This window comes from Phyllobates terribilis, unplaced genomic scaffold (genome assembly GCF_046119375.1).
Source record: "Phyllobates terribilis strain yellow unplaced genomic scaffold, ASM4611937v1 Scaffold_1__5_contigs__length_1240528914, whole genome shotgun sequence".
NCBI classification, from domain to species: Eukaryota; Metazoa; Chordata; class Amphibia; order Anura; family Dendrobatidae; genus Phyllobates; species Phyllobates terribilis.
Window position 1 is genome coordinate 378,848,844 of NW_027362761.1, and position 17,771 is coordinate 378,866,614.

The following is a 17,771-nucleotide window of genomic DNA, read 5'->3' on the forward strand; positions in this document are numbered from 1 at the left end:
TATGGGGTTCTGGCGAACTCAGGAGGAATTGCGTAAGGAATTGTAACATTCATTTTCTCCTATTATCCCTTTTGAATATTGAAAAGTTGGTGCTAAAGCAACATTTTAGTGGAAAAAATGGTCATTTTCTATTGACTCAATCCAATGTTATACAATTCTGTGAATCGCTTGAAGATTAATAATGCTCATTACTCCCCTATGAAGTCCTCAAGTGGTGTAGTTTCCAAAATGAGGTCATTTGTGAGGTTTTCTGCTGTTTTGGCATATCAGGGGCCAAAATTCCACTCCAGAATTCAATCGGCACTCCATTCTTCTATATACTATTATGTACCCAAACAGTAATTTTCCACCACATATGAGGTGTCAGTCTATGCAGGACAAATAGCGTGACAAATTATATGGTCTATTTTCTCCTGTTACCCTTGTAAAAATGAAATATTTGGGGCTAAAACAACATTTTTGTGGGAAAAATGTATATTTTCATTTTCACAGCTCAATGTTATAAAACTCTGTGACGCACTTGTGGGTTCAAGGTGCTCACTATACCTCTAGATAAATTCCTTCAGGGTTTTAGTTTACAAAATGGAGTCACTTGTGGGGGCTTTCTACTTTTTTTGCGCATCAGGGGCTTTGCAAATGCGACATTGTGTCCGCTATCTATTCCAGACAATTTTGCACTCCAAAAGTCATATGGTGCTCCTTCCCTTCCAAGAAATGCCGTGCGCCCAAACAGTAGTTTTCCTCCACTTATGTGGTATCAGAAGAGATTGCACAACAAATTTTATGGTTCATTTTCTCCTGTTTCCCTTGTAAAAATGCAACATTTGTGGATAATTGAACATTTTCGTTGAAAAAATTGAAATATTAATCTTTTCCTTTTGAGCACCTTGAGGGGTGTAGTTTTTAGAATGGTGTCACTTTTGGGCATTTTCTGTCATATAGGTCTCTCAAAGTCACTTCAAACAAGATGTAGTTCCTAATAAATGGTTGTGTAAATTTTGTTGGAAAAGTGAGAAATTGTTGATTAACTTTTAACCCTTCTAACTTCTTAACAAAAAAATATATATTTCAAAAATTATACTTATATAAAGTAGACATGTGGTAAATGTTATTTATAAATTATTTTGTATAGCATGACTAACTGGTTTAAGGATATACAAATTGAAAGTTTGAAAATTGTGAAATTTTCAAAATATTAGCCAAAATTCTGATATTTTCACAAACAAACGCAACAAATTTCGACCTAAATTTAGCACTACCATAAAGTACAATGTTTTATGCCCAAAAATATTCTCAGAATTACTGGAATTCATCGAAGCATTCTAGAGTTATTACCACATAAAGTGACACTGGTCAGAATTATAAAATTTGGCCTGGTCAGGAAGGTGAAAACAAGCTTCGGGGTGAAGGGGTTAAGTGATACATATCTAGAATCAGGCTGTCAGCTCCTACATCATGCTGTTCTCAGATTACATAGAAAAGAACAGTTGATGGAAGTTAGTTTTTCATTCTTCATGTACCAATCTAGTCACTTTTTGACCTTAGAAAAGTTCAGGGTGCTTGTCTTTAATGCATAATCAATTACTTTTTTTCCAGGCAAAAAATTAAGGACGTAAACCTCTTAGTCCCATGTTATTTTCTCAATTTTTTGTTTAAAGGTGCCTTCAATATGAGTGACTTGTAACTGAATTGACTAGAAAATAGACACACTCTTTTTACTTGAGGACACCAGAAATGTGGCATGTCTCAGCAATATTCGGCATTGTCTGAAACAAGAGGATAAACAGATACCACATAAACAATTGTGGTGGGAAATACAGTGCTCAGAATACATTAGTACATCCCTTCGAAAACTAAGATTTAATCAATATCTCACTGAACACTAGAACAGTTTTCAAATTTTTGACAAGACTGAGTTTCATAAAAAACAGTTTTTAACCCATAATATAAAAGTACAGTTAATAATATAACTTTTATTACATAAGGACATTGCCGCCACCATGTTTCACTAATGGCACTATGCATTTAGAAAAACTGCTCATATACCAAGGGCATGAAGTGATGGTAGCATCTTCTCTTTCAATGTAGAGCTGTAATTCAGTGAATTCATGATACCATCAATAAAATGTAGCTCCCTCACACCAGCAGCACTCATGCAGACTCATGAGCCCCTGCATTTAAATTTTCTCTATGTATGGTGCCTACAGTGAAACATCGTGGTGGCAGTGTCCTTATCTGCAGCTGCATGAGTGCTCCTGGCGTTTCATTGAAAGTATCATGAACTCACAGATATACAGTACTGCTCTATATTGAAAGAGAAGATGCTACAATAATTCCGTGCTCTTGGTGGATGTGCACTTTTCCAACATAACAATAATCCAAAACACACATCTGTTGCATTTTTTAAGGAGAACAGGGTGAAGGTGACCAAGTATGTCTCCTGATCTGAACCCAATCGAAACACCTATGGCGAATTTTGAGGAGACAAGATGAGCATCACGCCCCATCCAGCATCCAAGCTATTTTTCTTTTAATTCCGTTCTACAATGAAGAGGTTTTTGAAGTAAAAACACTAGAAAAATGCTCAAAAAGATATCGGGCATCTTTTTAGTGTTCCAACTGACTTGTTATTGTAAAGTATCGAGTCTCTTCAAAGTGGAAAACGCCTGAAGATTTGTCCGCTCACTTCTTTTAACAGCTTAGTGTCTTTGGAAACTTGAAGTGGTTAAAATATGCTCAAAACACTGAATAAATGAACAACAAGTCACCTTAAATATGTATGTTCATTCTTTTGAGCATTTAGCACTTTTTCAGGCATTTTCGGAGTGGAATCTGCCTGATAAAAACTTTGTGTGTGGATACCCTTAATGATTCTTCCAGAATCAGCATGATTTGAGCTCTCTCTCAAGGGTGGACTGCCAGATTAGTGCTAACTACTCTTTTAACAATTTAGAGTCCAAATCCGATTCACACTTATACAGTAGATATGAGACAACTGTGAAAGTTATGCAATATGAATTAGATCTGAGTAGATTTGTGTTAAAAGTCCCACAGAAGGTGGATGTCAGAGATAGTAAATCTGCCTAATAGGTTCTTCAATCCACAGGGTCACTGTAAAAATGTCATATCACAGAGTGTGTTTCTTACAAGGTGAGTTCACAGTGGTTGGTTTTCACTCCGACATATGCCAAAGTGATGTCTTCAGTCAGAGAGTAATACAGATGCAGCAAAATTGTCATGTGAGCAGAGTCTAAATTATACTTTTTGTTTGTCATCTTCATTTGTGTGCGCTCATTGAAATTTTATCAAGGAGTGATAATGACTTCTTTGTCAATTATATTACGCTTTATGGGTGTATAGCAATTATTCTGAATGTTTATTGAGTTAAAATATATTACGTTTTATGTGTTTCTATTTCTTTTAATACAGAGTTGTTGGAGCGTAGAATTTTAAGTTAAATGCCTGAGAGTAATAACATGTACACTTTAGCTACTGCAGAATATGAACCTATCAGTGTCTGAGTTTTCCAAAATTGCTTTGCTTTTTCTAAGTTTAATGCAGATAATTTGTAAAGGGTTTATCTGGTCTAGAAAACTCCTTTTCAACAAACCTATTAAGGAATTTTGTGTTACATGGGGGAGATCTTAATTTTGAACCCTAATCCATGAGCCAAACAGTGAGTAGATATAGTGTACATCTCATCTTAGACAGACACAGGGCAGGGCATGAATTTCAGTGGAAACTTTTAATACTTTATCTGAAATTGATCATAGATATGCTGTAATTTGCTTAAATGGGTTGTCTCAATTGTTAGAACTTGCATACAAGAATCTAGAGGGGATCTTAGTAGACTTGTCTCTTCTCCTTTTGAGCACATTCTAGAGCAGAGGCATACAGCTGCCATATTGTCAGATTGATCCAAACCAATGGGACCCAATAAAAGATCATAAACATTGCAAAATAAGTATCTAACAGGGAGCTGACTCCCTTTTTAGGACTTCCACCTTTAAGATAGAAATACTCTTCTCTGCCGTTCATAATCCAGAAAAGGAAAAGTACACAGACTCGGTTTTCCCCAATGTAATTTCTGTGAGATGTTGACAGTCAAGTGTTTCCCTTCTCCCATAGACTACAATAGTTATGGCAGCACTCATGCATTACTATTATTTATTTTTAGAGCACCATTGATTCCATGGTGCTGTACATGAGCTTACAGTCTACAGGAGGGCATGGTCACAGCTTCACTTTACTTTATCTACTCCTTACCTAGAAAATGACATGATTGCACTCTTAACCACACAGTGCACCATTATTAGTTACCCATGCCTATGTTGCTACCTGACACTCCTATACTCAATAAAATGGAAAATGTATGAGCAGCCACTTTCAGGCCGTATAATAAGGTATTGAGGGCCGCAAATTGTTCAGCCCTGCTCTAGAAGAAATGTAGAACTGTACAGTTATTATATACACATTTCTCAACATTGAAATTGCAAGGAGGAAAGTTGTGAAATTATGGAAATCACAGGATCAATATCCATGAAATGCAAATGATAAAAAAATGGTAACTACATTTTCCAAACAACTTTTTCAGCATTGAGTATGAGCCCTTCACACAGAAATACACATACTTATATACCTTGGCATTCAATCAATGAAGTTATAATGGTTATCTGAGGAATGTTCTGCGAGGCTGAATGCACTTGGTCAAATCATAAAAATCCGTTGCTGGCAGCTCCCTTTTCGATTGTTGACCAATGATGTCCCAGATTTGGTTTCATTACATAATCAATGTAATGCCAAGCTGTTAGTGTTCCATGAAATGAAAACTCGAAGATATGGCTACTATATATATACTATTATATATAGTATTATATATATATATACATATATATTGTATATATTATACTACTACAAAAAGTTGCTTAAAGGGGTTTTCCCATGAAAAAAGTTCATTTTAAAAATTGTCTGTGTCTGACCGTGTACGGAACATGCCACATCTCCTGGGCAGGGGAGGACGCAAAAGACAATACAGACATTACAGTAGGGGATCACAGAGGATTCATTTTATGAGGTAAAATATTGTTTAACAACAGGCAGTGAAATGTTTTACCTCACAGAATGAATCCTCAGCGTTTTACAGTACAAGCAAAGTGGATGAGATTTATATACATATACTGTATATGTATAAATAAAAAATGTAAAATATATAAAAAAAAATATATAACAATTCAAATCATTCCCCTTTTCTTCCATTAACCCCTTAATAACATTTGACGTACTAATACGCGTCTGTGCCCTGGGACTTAAGAGCCAGACCCGTATTATTACGTCATGGCGATCGCGCGCGCACACAAGCTGTGCGGGCGCGATCGCCGCCGGGTGTCACCTGATTGTCACAGCTGACACCCGGTACTATGTGCAGGGAGCGGTCCTGCACCGCTCCCAGCACATTAACCCCCGCGATACTGCGATCGAAGTCGATCGAAGTCGATCGCGGCATTGCGGGGGCAAGGAGAGGTGATCGCCGATACTCACCTCCTCTTCCGGCTTCCAGCGCAGTCTGCAAAGGCTTCCCGGGTGTTGCCATGACGACCCGATGTCGTCATGACAACATCCGGGTCACCAGACAGCAGGAAGATTGCTTGGACATGCGCAGTGCATCTCCAAGCAATCTTCACACTGTGCATTTCTGACAGCTTGCATGGCATAGGGATGGTGCTGCATTCCTGTGCCATGCAGGTGATCAGAGAAAAAAAAGTGAAAGTCCCAGAGTGGGACAAAGTAATAAAGTGTATAAACTGTGTGAAAGTGGGAAAAAAAAATAAAAAAAAAATTTGCAAAAATATTAAAAGAAAATAAAAAAAATAATCCACCAAAAATAAAAATATAATGTACCCATCAATAAATATTATTATAAAAAAAATAAAAAAAAACAATAAAAGTACACATATTTGGTATCGCCGCGTCCGGAACAACCTGACCTATAAAACTGTCCCACTAGTTAACCCCTTCAGTGAACACGGTAAAAAAAAAAAAAAAAAAACGAAGCAAAAAACAATGCTTTATCACCATACTGCCAAACAAAAAGTGGAATAACACGCGATCAAAAAGACGCATATAAATAAAAATGATACCGCTGAAAACGTCATCTCGTGCCGCAAAAAACAAGCCACGATACAGCTCCATTAGCCAAAAAATAAAAAAGTTATAGCTCTCAGAATAAAGCGATGCTAAAAAATATTTTTTTCTATAAAGTAGCTTTTATTGTGTATAAGCGCCAAAACATAGAAAAATGATACAAATGTGGTACCGCTGTAAACGTACTGACCCGAAGAATAAAGATACCTCATCAATTTTACCACACGCGGAACAGAATTAAAAAAAAAAAAAAAAAAAACAATTCCTGAATTGTTGGTTTTTGTTTATTCTGCCTCCCAAAAATCGGAATAGAAAGCGATCAAAAAATGTCACGTGCCTGAAAATGGCACCAATAACAACGTCAAAAAACGAGCCGTCACATGACTGTCTGCCAAAATCTGGAAAAATTATAGCTCTCAAAATATGGCGATGCAAAAACTAGATTTTACAAAAAATGCGTCTTTTAGTGTGTGACAGCTGTCAGTCATAAAAACCCCATATGATTCTGGCATTGCTGTAATCACACCGACCCGAAGAATAAAGTCGTCAAATCACTTATACCGCACAAGGAACAGCGTCAAAAATAAACTCTTGGGTTAGGATTGGGCTAGGGTTAGGGCTGGGTTTGGGGCTAGGGCTGTGCTGGGGCTAGGGTTGTGCTGGGGCTAGGGTTGTGCTGAGGCTAGGGTTGTGCTGGGGCTAGGGTTGTGCTAGGGCTAGGGTTGTGCTAGGGATAGGGTTGTGCTAGGGCTAGGGTTGTGCTAGGGTTAGGGCTGGGGTTGGGATTTTTTTCAAAAGTAAGAAAAAAAGATGACGATATGGCGACTAGTGTTGAGAGCAAGTGCTCGCTACTTGAGTTTGCATCGGGTGCTCTGGTATGCATTGAGTATCGTGGGTATTTGAGTGACATGCTCGAGTCTCTGCCCCATATGCTTCGCGGCCAAAAAACTTTACGGGGATTGCCTGCCATGCACGAGCGATCCCCGCATGTTTTTTTTGGGTGTCTAATAACCGTGAAACATGCGGAGCAGGGACTCGAGCATCTCACTCGAGCACACGCTGTACATGGTGCATACCTGAGTACCCGATGCAAACTCAAGTAGCAAGCACTTGCGCTCAAGAATAATGACAACTTATTCAATATGATGACCTAATGTAAACAAATTCTGTGCCGTACCTCTGGGTTCAAAATGTTCACTATACACCTTAATAAAATCCTTGAGGGGTATAGTTTCCAAAATGGGGACACTTGTGGGGGAGCTCCACTGTTTAGGCACATCACGGGCTCTCCAAATGCGACATGGTGTCCGCTAACAAATTGAATGGAAAATAGGCTCAAATTGTTAGCGGACGCCATGTTGCGTTTGGAGAGCCCCTGTGTGCCCAAACATTGGAGCTCCCCCACAAGTGACCCCATTTTGGAAACTAGACCCCCCAAGGCACCTATCTAGATGCATAGTGAGCACTTGGAACCCCCAGGTGCTTCACAAATTGATTCGTAAAAATGAAAAAGTGAAAAAAAAAACACTTTTTCATTTTTATGAATCAATTTGTGAAGCACCTGGGGTTCCAAGTGCTCACTATGAATCTAGATAGGTGCCTTGGGGGGTCTAGTTTCCAAAATGGGGTCACTTGTGGGGGAGCTCCAAAGTTTGGGCACAGAGGGGCTCTCCAAACGCAACGTGGTGTCGGCTAACAATTTGAGCCGATTTTCCATTCAATTTGTTAGCGGATATCATGTTGCATTTGGAGAGTCCCTGTGTGCCCAAACATTGGAGCTCCCCCACAAGTGACCCCATTTTGGAAACTAGACCCCCCAAGGCACCTATCTAGATGCATAGTGAGCACTTGGAACCCCAGGTGCTTCACAAATTGATTCATAAAAATGAAAAAGTGTTTTTTTTTTCACTTTTTCATTTTTACGAATCAATTTGTGAAGCACCTGGGGGTTCCAAGTGCTCACTATGCATCTATAAAGGTGCCTTGGGGGGTCTAGTTTCCAAAATGGGGTCACTTGTGGGGGAGCTCCAAAGTTTGGGCACAGAGGGGCTCTCCAAATGCAACGTGGTGTCCACTAACAATTTGAGCCGATTTTCCATTCAATTTGTTAGTGGATATCATGTTGCATTTGGAGAGTCCCTGTGTGCCCAAACATTGGAGCTCCCCCACAAGTGACCCCATTTTGGAAACTAGACCCCCCAAGGTACCTATCTAGATGCATAGTGAGCACTTGGAACCCCAGGTGCTTCACAAATTGATTCATAAAAATGAAAAAGTGTTTTTTTTATTCACTTTTTCATTTTTACGAATCAATTTGTGAAGCACCTGGGGGTTCCAAGTGCTCACTATGCATCTAGAAAGGTGCCTTGGGGGGTCTAGTTTCCAAAATGGGGTCACTTGTGGGGGAGCTCCAAAGTTTGGGCACAGAGGGGCTCTCCAAACGCAATGTGGTGTCCGCTAACAATTTGAGCTGATTTTCCATTCAATTTGTTAGCGGATACCATGTTGCATTTAGAGAGTCCTTGTGTGCCCAAATTTTGAAAATTGCTAAATTTTCAAAATTTTCGACCAATTTCCGTTTTTTTTCACAAATAAACGCAAGTGATATCGAAGAAATTTTTCCACAATCATGAAGTACAATATGTCACGAAAAAACAATCTCAGAATCAGGGGGATCCGTAGAAGCGTTCCAGAGTAATTACCTCATAAAGTGACAGTGGTCAGAATTGTAAAAATTGGCCCGGTCATTAACGTGCAAACCACCCGCGGGGCTTAAGGGGTTAAAAATAAAAAAAATGAAAGAATACACATATTTAGTATGGCTGCATTCGTAAAAGTCCGATCTATCAAAATATATAATAAATCAAACCGATTGATAAATGTCTAAACGAGAAAAAAAATCAAAACTCCAGAATTGCGTTTTTTCAGACGCCGCAATAACACAAAAGATGTAATAAGAAGCAATCAAAACATTGTATATACCCTAAAACTATATCAATAAAAACCTGAATCACTTCTCAAAGATAAATTCAAGATGGAGAGAGTGAATACTATAGTAGGACTACTTTACCCCTCAAGTCAATCATAGATTGTAAGGACGTGTGCTATCATGTTGTTATGAATGTGCCGTGTTCTGCTTCTGCTGGGACCTGTAGTTTATCTGAGATGAGAAGATTGCGGCATTTAGCTGAGCACAGGTCCTCTTTAAAGCTACAAGGCCATTCATGAGTTAACAGGATTTTTGTGGAATGGAAAGGGTTTAGAGTTCCTAGTGGTCTATTGGCTGTGCTGCTTATTGGAACCACACCCTTCCATTAGATAAACCTGTGCCTGGCTTCTCTCCATGCGAGCAATAGAATCTTCATTCTGTTCTTGGCTGCATTGGAGAATGTGTTCTGAAGAGAGTCGCTCTTGTCGTCTTGAGATTGTTGTACACGATTTGATTGTGCCTTGGTTTTCCTCTGTCTGCCCAACCAGTTTTTTCCCTTTTACGCCTGTCCCTTTCCTCCCTGGGGGTAGGGTGGAGCTGCGTAGGGTTTCATAGCAGTACAGAGAGGTACAAGAACCGGGCATCTCCACCTTCAGGAGTAACCCAGTGGTTAGGGATAGTCTAGGGCTTCCCTAGATTGAGGGACAATATAGAGTCCCTCTTCCCCAGCCTTCCTACCGTCACAGCATAACACATGTTCTGGTTCATCTTGACTATGGCAAAGTTTCTCAGAATGGCAGTAGACCCCATACACATTAGACAGTCGAGATTGATGGGTATGGCTGACAGTCTAATGGGTATGAGGGTGTCAGCCAACAGACTGTTGCAGGGATATCACTCCAGCATGTCCGGCATTTTAGACAGCTGACCACTGGCAGACATTTTGGTTGGTGGCTTTCTCATAGAGAACACAGGAGCACTCGGTTGAACAAGCACTCCTGTGTATAAGAAAGATGGCCAAGATGACTGGCTGCCAATCAACCATCTAATATGTATGAGGGCCTTAGGAGTTGAGAGGAGGATTCTTCACCTGGGTCTCCCTTTTGGTGTTTGCATGGCAACCAGAATATTTACCAAAATCATTGTAGAGTTGTCACCCTAAATAAGTGAAAAGGATGTGTTGTTCATCTCATACTTTGATGACTTCATGATAGTAGACAACTCAGAACCAAATTACTTGGTGGCTGCCATGTCTAGAACAACCCAAACTATAAACCTGTCACAATATTTATCCTGTAAAGAAAGCAAAAAAATGTAGCTGTTTCTATCATACTAACACCCCCAAAAAAGAATAAAAATAATCCAAAAATTCATATTTAAAAAAAATCGTATAGCTGAAAACTTCAACTTTTTACACAAAAACACACTGCGCGCTTTCCCAACGAAAGTAGGTGAAACCCCACCCACAGCCCATCAATCAGGGGGAACACATCACTGGGTCACGCGATGCCTGTGAGTGGCCAGCTATAGCGCTGCTCTCAGGCAATAAAGACCACACAAGGTATTTACAAAAAGACTTGTTGCCACAATTTAAATTGATGGGGGCAATGTTAATAGTAGTGGACAACCTCTTTAAGGGGTCAAATCTTATAGGCTGGGCTCATGATACTCTTATCTTTCATTTGGTAAGAAATAAGAAGCCCCTGCCCAAGGATTGTTTCCCATTCTGCGGCTCTCTATGTGGCGCTGTCAGAGTGTAGGGAAAAGATGATAATTACTTACCTGTAATTTTATTTTCCAGAACCATGACAGTGCCGTTCTTTATTCCCTCCCTATTTACTCCTTGTGGTTTTGAGTGTTATCTATCCTTCAGCATGGAGTATGGAGAGGTTCTGCTTTTTTTATTCTGTAGGTTTCCTGTTCCTAGGGCAGGTCCTCTCTGTCTGCAGTGCTGTCATGCTTTATTACATTACATTATTGTTATTATTAATTTATACAGACAAAATATAAAATAAAAAAATAGAACACGTTACCAGATGTTTAAAAAAATCACTTTTAATGTACAAACCTGATTTAAACAGTAGGCAATTTGTGATGACACACAAAAAGAAAAAATGCTGCCTTACATTCAAAAATGTATATAGACCTTAGTCAACTGCACTTTGAAATAGCTTAATCTTAGCAATATTTTCTCAGCAAACAGTAAATCCATTGAAAACTATGGAAGAAATAACTTAGGGTATTCAATTCTTAACTTTTAGAACATTGATTTGCAATAGCCGAAGGCGGCAGAAACGCTAATTATAAACTTGATTACTTGCATTAACTATCTTTGTCAAAATAGCTATGTTTAAATTTTACTGCAAATAATACCCAGAGGGCCAACTAAATCTTTCAATGTTATAGATGTTTGTCACAAGCCAATATTACAATGTACAAAATTGTGTTAAAATTAACAAGCAATGATTCAGCCACTATTCAATTAGGTTACCAGTAAAAAAAATAAAAAAGTATGTCATTCGTGATTAAAGTGTTCCTCGGGGTTAGGACAGCACCGACTAATAAATTAAACAACTGCATTATATTGAAATTGAAGCAGGCACATCACATTCCTTAGAGCTTTCTTAGAGCTTGTCAACAGGTTATACATTCTACAGGGCTAAGTTCACATTAAGCTTTGACTCTACATTCGGCACAGCCACCAGGAAATTCTCACAAACTAGACAAGAGTGTCTTTCTGTCATATGATTAACTAGAATGTGTAATAAATGTAATGAATATATTGAAAATAGCTCCGTTTTGGGTTTTGCTTTAATTTTTAGGTGGCTGTCTATGATAAGACAGCCATTTAATATAAAAAGCAATTATTTTTCAGAAATTAATTTATAAATTATGAAAGTATTGATTTCTAAATATACATACTGTAAGTATTTTGTTCTGTAGCTGTGAACATTTATTGCTGGGGCTGCACAGGAAATTTGGCTGTGACCAAAGTTCACTGGGTGTCACTGATATATCGCAGTTAGTGATGAGCGAGCACTAAAATGCTCGGGTGCTCGGAGCTCGGGTCGAGCACATTGGAATACTCGGGTGCTCGACCCGAGCATCGAGCCCAATGTAAGTCTATGGGAAACTCGAGCATTTTTCTGGCGGTCCCCCCGGCGGTCTGCAGAAGGTCAAGAATTGCCCAAATCGATGGGAACAGTGCTCAATTAAACGTCAGGAAGGCAGAATATATAGGCAGACAGGAAGGCAGGGTATATAGGAGGGTGCATGAAAAACATAGCAGGGCACTCAGAACACACTAGTGCCCTCCGATTTTCATGGACCCGTCTTTCAAAAAAAGCCGGCCGGCAATTCATCAGCGGCATACACCAGTGAAGGTCCTCAGTGTCTGGCTGTGACGGCATCCAGATGAGCCAAGTTCATGTCCAATGAACTCAGCTCACCTCATGCACGTCACTGACAGCGTGGGAGAATTCTCCTGCTCATGCGGTGCCGGCATGTCACAGTGGCAGTGACCCAGGGTGGTCAGTAAAAAAGGGGGATTTTATAGTTTTTATGTACAAAGTTTGTGATGCCACCAGTGGTATGCGGCTAAAGGGAGCCGCCGCTGCGGAGCAGGTCCTCTGGAGCTGATGTTAGTGCAGCAAAGCTGGTGTGGCTCTCCACAGGCAGAGCTTAGCTCCAGGGCAGTGTAGATGTTATAGGTGATGCTGGGCGTTGTAATGCAGGGGTGATGGCGCGGATAATAATCACAGAGACAGTGGGGTGCAGTCTTCCGAGTTTACCCACAGTTGATAAGTTCCTCAGGTTACAGGTTCCGGACTACAACCTCCCACGTCGTTCTGCGTTCACCAGGCAGGGGTTCATCAATCCCTCAGGTAGTTCAAGAGTGCCTGGCAGGACCCCTTTCTATGTGCCTTCCTCAGTCGTCTTCCTGCGCTGGCTCTCGCCCTCCTGCCCTGCGCCTCACAATCAGTGTCCCAATCCGGTAGCCTCGGGTCTTGTCGGGTGACCTGCAGTCCCCTGGACCCTCTGTGGCCACCTTTTCGGCAATGTAATTGTGGTTGTGGCCGCTGCACCTTGCAAGTACAGCAGCCTCCAGTTCCTAGCTGAGCCTTGTAGTTCTCCACTAGTTTAGGGGCCGGTCCCCTCTGCGTCTCGATCCCTCTACTGCCTGGCAGATTCGGGCGTACGGGTGGCCTCCAGCACTTCCCGTACCCCTGGGATCTCTTCTGTTCCTGGAGCTTTCTCCTGCTCCCTCTCCTCTCTCAGTCCTGGGCCTCTCAGGCTAGGCCCGCCTCCTGAGCAGAGCTCCTGCAGAGCCTCTGCTCCTTTCACTTCTCCTCCTCTGACTGATCTCTCTGGCTCCCTCAAGATGGCTCCCCTTTTATACACCTTCCTTTCATGCTCCCCTAATCTACTTCCTCCACCCACACACACTACATGGTTTCCCCTCACTTGGTTCCCCTCCACTCCAGCCAGGGACCAGGGACTGTGCTCTCCCTTAGGAGCAATGTCGCCCTGCCCTACTGAAGTGGATGTGTTGGATGCAGGTGTTAGGGTCCCGGGCAGCACTCTATCCTTACCTGAGAGTGGAATACCACACCTCTGGGTGAGATGCAGTACCACTGTGGCGACTGAACCTGCAGGGGCACCACACAAGTACTTGGCGAGCTCCGAGCATCTCGAGTACTGAGATGCTCGGGCGAGTACTGAGCAGTGGTGAGCATGCTCGCTCATCACTAATCGCAGTGCAATACAAGTGAATGGGGTCCCATTACGGCCCCATGGGAACTTTTACTGGGACAAGCAAGTGGCAAGAAGCTCAACAGCCTTTGATTTTTTGCTACTTGCTTTCTGCAGATGCAGTACCTTCCGCGTTGCAATGCAAAGTCATTCATGTGTATTGTGCTGCAATGTAGCAGTGACACCTAGAAAACTTTTGTTACACAATATGTGTCAAGTAGTGATGAGCGAGCATGTTTGCTACTGCTCGGTGCTAGTCCGAGCATCTAACTGCTCGAGATGCTCGGCGCTCGCCGAATATTTCCAGGGATGCTCGGAGGAAGCTCGGGTCCCCTCCCTGCATGTTTGGCACTCTTTAGAACGCCAATCAACATGCAGTGATTGTCTGCCACACACTGTAATGCCACAGCCATGTTGGTTGTGGCATTACAGTGATTGGCTGGCCGCACAGCGTCATCAGGTCTATATCAGACATGGCGCTGCCGTGCTCGTCACAGTCTACTCAGCAATCAGGCAGTGTAGGGAGAGGTGCTGCTGAGCTAGGGAGAGATTTGGCTGTTTATTAGTTAGTGTATGTATTCTACAAGATTCTCTGCATAGCCATCTTTACATATCCATCTCAAGTAATAGTCCTTCTGAGGACTAATCCAGCTGCAGAGATATCAGTGCTAGGCAGGCAGGGTATATAGCAGACTACAGTGCACACAGCAAGAGGGTTCATTCCAGTTCTTTCTGCTGGTGCTTTTACAGATATTTGTAGAAATAGCCCCAGGTATCAGGGGCTAGGAATAATTATTTTTTTATCTTAATCCAGAGAACACAGTTTTTCTGCGCCATTTGCTTGTTGGCAGTGCAGAATACAGCCAGGTCCTTTCCATATTACAGCACTAAAAATCCAGCTATTTAAAACTGAGGTTTGAAAATATTGCCATTTCTGGCCTCCATTGAAATTTTGTTGCAGTGTGTCAGTGAACTTATTAACACAACGTCAGCGCTGTTAAAAATATTTTCCTACAGGCAAACTATTTAAAACTGTGGTTTGTCCGTCACACGGATCACATATAATTGCGCTGAAAATTCTGCCATTTCTGGCCTCCATTAAAATTTTGTTTCAGTGTGTCAGCGAAGTTATTAACGCCAGTTTGCTTTTAAAAATAGTTATCTACAGGCCAGCTATTTAAAACTGTGGTTTGTCCTTCACACGGATCACATATAAGTTCGCTCCAAATTCAGCCATTTGTAGTGAACGTGGAAGATATTATCCTCTATTTAAAATGGGCAAGGCACGTGGCAATGGATGGGGAACTGGACGTGATGGTGATGGTGCATGCAGAGGCCGAGGCCATGGGCAAGCGGAAATTGTGCCACAACAAACACCCACATCTTCTCGCTCGACCTTCCTGTCCCAATTAATAGGGGAAAAAAAGAACACCACTATTGAACAAAGAGCAGTGTGAAAAGGTTATTCGTTGGATCGCAGATAATGCTTTCAGTCACTTAACCACCACCACCACCACCCTGTCTCCCAAATGGTCAAGTCTCAATAGCCATGAATCTGGACAGCATATTCCTCACCCTGATCCTCCTACCTCCCATCATGCCGAGTGCCCAGAGACAACTGACCCCACACTTGGACACTCTGAAGAGCTGTTCACTTTTCCATTCATAGATTCGGGCCTCGCGCCTGGTCCACTTGAAGCGGGGCAAGAGGAGATCGCATGTGTGCCCAAATATTTGAGCAGCCACGGTCACACGAAGGCGACGGTGGGAAAGTGTCACAAGAGGTGGACGATGATGAGACACAATTGCCAGAAAGTCAGGGGGAGGACCAGGGTGCAGAAATGGAAGACGAGGTGGTGGATGATATAGTAACTGACCCAACCTGGCAGGAGGACATGCAGAGTGAGGACAGCAGCACACAGGGGGAGGGAGGCAGGGCACCCCAACAGGCAGAAAAAAGCAGTGTGGTGACCGCAGACAGAAGGCGGGCAACCGTTCCCTGTAACACCAACATGGAAGTTGCCAGCACAACTGTTAGGTCTTCCCAAGTCTGGTTGTTTTTTAAAGACTCTGACGATAATCTCAAAAAGGCCATTTGCACCACCTCCCAGGCCAGCATCAGCAGGTGTAGCAAAACTACCAGCCTGACCACCACCAGCATGATCAGGCACATGGCAGCAAAGCACCCGACTTTGTGGGCCGAACCCCAGGGTTCAGAAACAGTGTCTGCGGGTGACACCACTGCTTCTTCAGCTGTTGTGCGTGTAAGCCAATCCCCAGTCCATAGTGCATGCGAAGATACCTCCTGCCCTGCACCTGTCATTGCACACTCTCAACTAGCACCATCAGCTAGCATGTCCTTGTCCCAGTGCAGAGTTCAGTTATTCATACCCCAGTCATTGGAACGCAAGTGCAAATACGCAGCCAACGCCCCACAGGCCACATTACTAAATTCCCACATTTCGCGACTGTTTGCGCACGAAATGTTGTCTTTTAGGCTCATGGAGACGAAAGATTTCCGCAACCTGATGGCAGCGGCTGTCCCTCGGTACTCGGTCACCAGCCGCCACTATTTCTCCCGGTGTGCCGTCCCCGCATTACACAAGCACATGTCCCACAACATTAGCCGTGCCCTCAACAATGCAGTTACCGGGAAAGTCCACATAACCATGGACACGTGGACAAGTGCTTATGGGCAGGGATGGTACATCTCGCTGATGGCACACTGGGTTAACATAGTGGAAGCCGGGACCCAGTTGGACCTTGGGACAGAACACATCCTCCCGACGCCGAGGATTGCGGGCCCTAGGTCAATCAGGTTTGCCCCCACAGTCTACAGCTCCTGCACCTCATCATCCTCAGCCTCCTCCTCCTCTTCAGCCTCCATCTCCAAAATGACCACATCAGTCACAAGCACTGCCTCAGCCAAGCGGCAACAGGCTGTGCTGAAGCTAATATGCTTAGGTGACAAACCGCACAATGCTGAAGAGTTGTGAAAAGCTCTGAAAGAGCAGGCAGATCTGTGACTGACACTGCTGAACCTACAGCCAGGTATGGTCATGTGTGACAATGGCTGGAACCGGGTGGCGGCTCTGAGGCGAGGCGAGCTCACACATGTGCCATTCCTGGCCCATGTGCTTAACCTCGTGGTTCAGCGGTTTCTCAAAACCTACCCGGAGCTGCCAGATCTGCTTGTCAAAGTCCGCCGCCTGTGTGCCCATTTTAGAAAGTCAGTTACAGCTTCCACCGCCCTTGCCGTGCTTCAGCAGCATTTGCAGCTTCTGGCTCACCGACTGGTGTGTGATGTCCCCACGCATTGTAACTATACACTGCAGATGTTGGGAAGGATTTGTGAGCAAAAGAGGGCAGTTGTTGACTACCAGCATCAACAAGGCCTTCGGTATTCAGTTCAGACTCCACACATAAGACCTCAGGAGTGGACATGGATGTCAGACATCTGTACCATACTCCAAAACTTTAAGGATTCCACCAAGATGGTGAGTGGTGATGACGTCATAACTAGCGTCACTATTCCGCTTCTCTGTCTTCTGAAACGCTCTCTGCTCACAATCAAAGAGGATGCATTGCAGGCGGAGTACGATGAGATGGAGCAAGGAACCATACAGGGTGATTACACACAGCCCAGCCTCATCTCATCCCAACGTAGATTGGGTGACAATGAGGAAGAGGAGGAGGAAGAATAGGAGCTAGTTTCATGCGCTATAGACAGTACTACCTGCACAACTGTCATACCGTGTGTTCAGCGTGGATGGCTTGAGGACAGGGAGGAGGAGGAGGAGGAGAGCATGGTCAGTCATCCTTTTGGTGAGGACACGGAAGTCTTGCCTGTTAGCAGTCTGGCACGCATGGCTAAGTTTATGTTATGCTGCCTTTCCCGTAACCCTCGCGTTCTCAAAATTTTGGGTGACAGTCATTACTGGGTGGTGAC